The sequence below is a fragment of the Lithobates pipiens genome, unplaced genomic scaffold (genome assembly GCF_037356315.1).
Source record: "Lithobates pipiens isolate NorthernLeopardFrog02 unplaced genomic scaffold, aLitPip1_a1.2 Scaffold_30, whole genome shotgun sequence".
In the NCBI taxonomy this organism is placed as follows: Eukaryota; Metazoa; Chordata; class Amphibia; order Anura; family Ranidae; genus Lithobates; species Lithobates pipiens.
The window spans coordinates 29,258,629-29,265,113 of record NW_027507791.1 but is presented as its reverse complement, the minus strand read 5'-3'; the positions used below and the strand labels follow the sequence as shown (position 1 = coordinate 29,265,113).

Genomic DNA, 6,485 nt, shown 5'->3' with positions numbered 1-6,485 from the left:
CATAAAGACATGGATGAGCAAGTTTGACGTGGAGGATACTTGACTGGCCTGACGCCAAGTGCAACCATGGTAGTTCCGCCACTGATTTACACCAATATCATTACATTTCCATTGGGTAGCAACACCGGTTGGACAACCCAGTTGGGTTCTTTCCACTTTCTCAAGCAACTAACACCCGGCCAAGGGTTCTAATAATTCTACATATACAGTGCAGACCCAAGCATAATTCTTGTGGACTCAAGAAAGACCTTGGGGCAAGGGCTAATTCAATGTGGATGTCTTTGGTACTTTGTTACCTTGGTTGCACTCTTCTAAAAGAAAAGACAAAAGGCACCAGTTGAACGTCTTCCATTATCCTGTAAACCCTTCGTATTTCTGCCATGTAGATACACGTTGATGAGAAGGGGGTCTAGGCACTGCTCGTTTTTGTAAAATTCGTATTAAGAAGAGAAAATAATTGACAACGATCAATTGCAAACCAGTTAAATCAAATTGTAATTTTTCTGTGATTGGTTGACCAACAACAGAAGATTCAATCATGACAACCCCCAAGACTTTGTTGGGCTAATCATGGAACGATTGAAAGATGTATAAAGATTACAATGTCTCGGGGGGTAAATAAAAAACAAAGTCGATGGAGTTAGAAAGGAAGAACTCTAGAAAATTGGGCAAAGTGTTTGGTCAATGTCCAGTCTCAGTCTCACCTTCTTGACGGAACGTGTTTATCTGTTCCAATGTCCACCGTGATATTGAATCCCACCATCCATAGAAGGCCCAGATCCTTAACCCCATCAGCAATACATGCAATCCAATTGGTACGGTAATCAACAGATCCAAACACTCCAGACCTCATCCCAACGAGCAGGTCACATCAGACTGATCCAAGCATGATTCCAGCCAAGACTTGATGGACTAATCATTGAACGATAGGAAGAGGAATAAAAATTACAATGTCTTGGGGGGTAAATAAAAAAGTCAATGGAGTTAGAAAGGAAGAACTCTAGAAAGTTGGGCAAAAGTGTTTGGTCAATGTCCAGTCTCAGTCTCACCTTCTTGACGAAACGTGTTTATCTGTTCCAATGTCCACCGTGATATTGAATCCCACCATCCATAGAAGGCCCAGATCCTTAACCACATCAGCAATATCTGCAATCCAATTGGTACGGTAATCAACAGATCCAAACACTCCAGACCTCATCCCAATGAGCAGGTCACATCAGACTGATCCAAGCATGATTCCAGCCAAGACTCGATGGACCAATCATTGAACGATAGAAAGATGTATACAAATTACAAGGTCTTGGGATGAGTAAATAGCCAATAGCGTTAGAGAGGAAGTGATCGGTGAAAGCTCAGTCCCAGTCTCACCTTCTTGACGAAACATGTTAAATAGTTCCAATGTCCACCATGATATTGAATCCCACCATCCATAGAAGGGATGCACCAGCACGCCCAGATCCTTACCCACAACAGCAATCTATTCACATTCAATTAGTCTAGTAATCAACAGATCCAAACATTCCAAAACCCAAGAAGGTCCCATCAAACTTACCCAAGCATGGCTCCGGCCAAGGCTTGGTAATCATGGAACAAAAGAAAGATGTATAAAGATTACAATGGCTTTGGATGAGTAAAAAGTCAATGGAGTTAGAGAGAAAAGACTCTAGATAATTGGGCAAAGTGATCGGTGAAAGTCCAGTCCCAGTCTCACCTTCTTGATGAAACACGTTAATTAGTTCCAATGTCCACCGTGATATTGAATCCCACCATCCATAGAAGGGATGCTTCATCACGCCCAGATCTTTAACCCCATCGGCAATACATGCAATCCAATTGGTACGGTAGTCAACAGATCCAAACACTCCAGACCTCATCCCACCGAGCAGGTCACATCAAACTGATCCAAGCATGATTCCAGCCAAGACTTGATGGACTAATCATTGAATGATAGAAAGATGTATACAAATTACAAGGTCTTGGGATCAGGCATGTACTGGCCATCGGGACTACCGGGAGTTTCCCGGTGGGCCGATGGCTCAGTGGGCCACTCTGATGTAAGGGGGCTGGTGATGGGACAGTCTGATGTAAGGGGGCTGCTGATGGGACACTCTGATGTAAGGGGGCTGGTGATGGGCCACTCTGATGTAAGGGGGCTGGTGATGGGACACTCTGATGTAAGGGGGATGCTGATGGGACACTCTGATGTAAGGGGCTGCTGATGGGACACTCTGATGTAAGGGGATGCTGATGGGCCACTCTGATGTAAGGGGGCTGGTGATGGGACACTCTGATGTAAGGGGGATGCTGATGGGACACTCTGATGTAAGGGGGATGCTGATGGGACACTCTGATGTATGGGGGTGCTGATGGGCCACTCTGATGTAAGGGGTCTGGTGATGGGACACTCTGATGTATGGGGGTGCTGATGGGCCACTCTGATGTAAGGGGACTGGTGATGGGACACTGTGATGTAAGGGGACTGGTGATGGGACACTCTGATGTATGGGGGTGCTGATGGGCCACTCTGATGTAATGGGGCTGCTGATGGGACACTCTGATGTAAGGGGTCTGGTGATGGGACACTCTGATGTAAGGGGTCTGGTGATGGGACACTCTGATGTAAGGGGGCTGGTGATGGGACACTCTGATGTAAGGGGTCTGGTAATGGGACACTCTGATGTAAGGGTCTGGTGATGGGACACTCTGATGTAAGGGGGCTGGTGATGGGACACTCTGATGTAAGGGGGTGCTGATGGGCCACTCTGATGTAAGGGGTCTGGTGATGGGACACTCTGATGTATGGGGGTGCTGATGGGCCACTCTGATGTAAGGGGTCTGGTGATGGGACACTCTGATGTATAGGGGTGCTGATGGGACACTCTGATGTAAGGGGCTGCTGATGGGACACTCTGATGTAAGGGGCTGCTGATGGGACACTCTGATGTAAGGGGGCTGCTGATGGGACACTCTGATGTAAGGGGGTGCTGATGGGACACTCTGATGTAAGGGGGTGCTCATGAGACACTCTGATGTAAGGGGGCTGCTCATGGGACACTCTGATGTAAGTGGGTGCTGATGGGACACTCAAAATGTAAGTGGGCCAGTCTGGATGAAGTCCAGGGCCAAATTTCTGTCCCAGTCCAGCCCTGCTTGGGATGAGTAAAAAGCCAATAGCGTTAGAGAGGAAGTGATCGGTGAAAGCTCAGTCCCAGTCTCACCTTCTTGACGAAACATGTTAAATAGTTCCAATGTCCACCATGATATTGAATCCCACCATCCATAGAAGGGATGCACCAGCACGCCCAGGTCCTTACCCACAACAGCAATCTATGCACATTCAATTAGTCTAGTAATCAACAGATCCAAACATTCCAGACCCCAAGAAGGTCCCATCAAACTTACCCAAGCATGGCTCCGGCCAAGACTCGGTAGTCATGGAACAAAAGAAAGATGTATAAAGATTCCAATGGCTTTGGATGAGTAAAAAGTCAATGGAGTTAGAGAGGAAAGACTCTAGATAATTGGGCAAAGTGATTGGTGAAAGTCCAGTCCCAGTCTCACCTTCTTGATGGAACACGTTTATTAGTTCCAATGTCCACCGTGATGTTGGTGTAAAGAGGTAGAATTTCCTGGGACAGCAGTTTATAACGGAGGGAGTTTAGGCCATCTTGTCTCCAAGTCCTTAATGTCCTTCTCAGTAGGAAGAACCGTCGCGGGTTTCGCTGGTTCCCTTTGTCTGGATTATGCTTTATCATTTTATACCTTCCAACAAGTTTCGACGGCCGAGATATCTTCATGCCTCTGAACTGAATTCGAGATGAGAAGTCATCGTCCTCGCCGCCCCAGCCCCAGTAGTTGTTGGATAATCCATTCGTTTTTTGATACTGCTCCGGAGTCAACGCGGAGACACCCCCGAAGCAGGACTCGTAGGGCAGACTGTAATTAAACTTGTCTATGGCAGCAGAAGCATGTTTTGGGAACCTGTCGCAGGTGTACAGGTTGCGGTCGTCTTCCGGGATGAGGTCCACATCATGGAAGAACAAGCAGTCCCAGGCTTCGTCCTTCATGGCTTCTTTAAAGCCAACGTTCATGAGTTTAGCCCGGTTAAAAAGGAAGTTGCCCGCCTGGTGGATAACGTAGATTCTGTAGTTCAGCTGTTGGCGTTGCAAGAACGGATGCAAATTGTACAAGAGGTATTTAAGGTGGTCCTCTCTGTTCCGGTGAGGGATAATGATGGCGGTCTTCTTTTTGGAGATACAGTCGGGGGGTTCGTAGAGGCCTCCTTGGGTCACATTGGGGTTCTTCTGTATCATCTCTTCCAGGCTGAGGGGCTTTGGTAGCTGGACCTGGATTCGGCCTTTTATATATGGCGAGATCGCCGGGCAAGACTGGGAACGATGGATTTTATGAATCACGCGGACTTTGGTCGTCCCGTGGTGTACCTTGCAGAACAGGAAGGCTAGAACCCCCAGGTGGACCCAGATAAGGAACAGCAGGCACTGTATCTTTCTGGAGGGCATTTCGCGGTTCTCTCCAACCCAAGTGCCAAAATCCGACACGTAAATACGGAGAAGCAGATATCTATCATCCGGCAAGCAGCAAGTGTTTGTGTGTTCCTCTATATTTACAAGGTTTCTTATTGCCTGCCTATGTGGTATGCAGAAAAATATCTTTGACATATAAAGAGGTGAGCTGCCCCCTAGGCATAACCTTAACGAAAAAAAAAATCAGGTTTGAGGAATCTAAGTCACCAAGGGGTGAGGCACACATTTTAGGAATCCCCCCCCCCCCCCAGTAATTTCTCATGTATTACTGTAAGGTTCTTTTTTTTTTTTTTTTTAGGGCAGATGTTGAAAACAATAAACGGTGGGGGCAACAGGGACACAGCACCATTCTATGGAGGGTCAGTTTGTTACCACCGCCAATTGGCCCACCGGTGGCAAAGTCTACACTACAGCACAGTACGGCGCCCAATCCCTTTCAGTGATCCCGTGATTGGCTGTCGAGGTGTTGCGGCACGGTGAAAGTTGGTGTACAACCCCAATTCCCCAAAAAAAAAAAGTTGGGGCCCTGTGTAAAATTGACATAAAAAAACAGAAAGCATTGATCTGCAAATCTCATAAACCCCGGATTACATTCACCATAGAAAATACAAAACGCATTGAATGTTTAAACTGAAAAAAATTGACCATTACAAGAAAAAAAAAAAATATCAGGTCGTTGTGAAACTGGTGGCAGCAACATGCCTCAAAAAAGTTGGGGCCCTGTGTAAAATTGACATAAAAAACAGAAAGCATTGATCTGCAAATCTCATAAACCCGGATTACATTCACCATCGAATGTTTACACTGAGAAAATTGACCATTTCAAGAAAAAAAAAAAATATCAGGTCGTCGTGAAACTGGCGGCAGCAACATGCCTCAAAAAAGTTGGGGGCAGGGCCATGTTTAGCACGGTGTAGCCTCCCCTCTCTATTAACCAACACCCCGTAAAGGTGTGGGAACTGAGGAGACCGGTCGCTGGAGTTCAGGGAGAGTAATGTTGTCCCATTCTTTGCCTGATATTTGGCTCCAACTACTGCTCACCACTTCTGGGTCTTCTTTGTCCTGTTTTTCATTTCAACACACGCCAGATTTTTTTATTGGTGAAAGGTCTGGACTGCAGGTAGGCAGTCCAGAAGCGGAAAAGGTAGCGTGTGTAGCCCTGCGGGAGCCGCTGATGAATGGGATCACCAGGTGGAGAAACCCTGGTTGGCGATCACAGAGGTCAGACGTTTCTCGTCGTTGGCCACCAGGTAGGCACACATCTCAGGAGGGATTTTTGTCCTCTTTGCAGATGTTCTCCAAGTATTCCAGTATTCCAGTACTCCATGAAGGTTTCCAGGCTGACGTTTGGTAAGTCGAACCTTCAGCTCCCTCCACATATTTTCTATGGGATTAAGGTCTAGAGACTGGCTGGGCCACTCCAGGACCTTAATGTGCTTCTTCTTGAGCCCCTCCTTTGTTGCCTTGGCCGTGTGTTTTGGGGCATTGCCATGCTGGAAGACCCATCCACGACCCATTTTCAATGCCCTGGCTGAGGGAAGGAGGTTCTCACCCAAGATTTGACGGTACATGGCCCCCGTCCATCGTCCCTTTGATGCGGTGAAGTTGTCCTGTTCCCTTAGCAAAAAATCTTCCCCAAAGCATAATGTTTCCACCTCCATATATGACGGTGGGGGGATGGTGTTCTTGGGGTCATAGGTCCTCCATGTATGACGGTGGGGGATGGTGTTCTCGGGGTCATAGGACCTCCATGTATGACGGTAGGGGATGGTGTTGTTGGGGTCATAGGTCCTCCATGTATGACGGTGGGGATGGTGTTCTTGGGGTCATAGGTCCTCCATGTATGACGGTGGGGATGGTGTTCTTGGGGTCATAGGTCCTCCATGTATGACGGTGGGGGATGGTGTTGTTGGGGTCATAGGTCCTCCATGTATGACGGTG

General features: G+C 47.4%; 1 pseudogene; it reads right to left on the bottom strand.

Annotated features, from left to right (window-relative positions):
• Positions 1-478: 478 nt before the first annotated feature.
• Positions 479-4,603, bottom strand: LOC143942513 (beta-1,4-galactosyltransferase 3 pseudogene; annotated as a pseudogene).
• Positions 4,604-6,485: the final 1,882 nt, after the last annotated feature.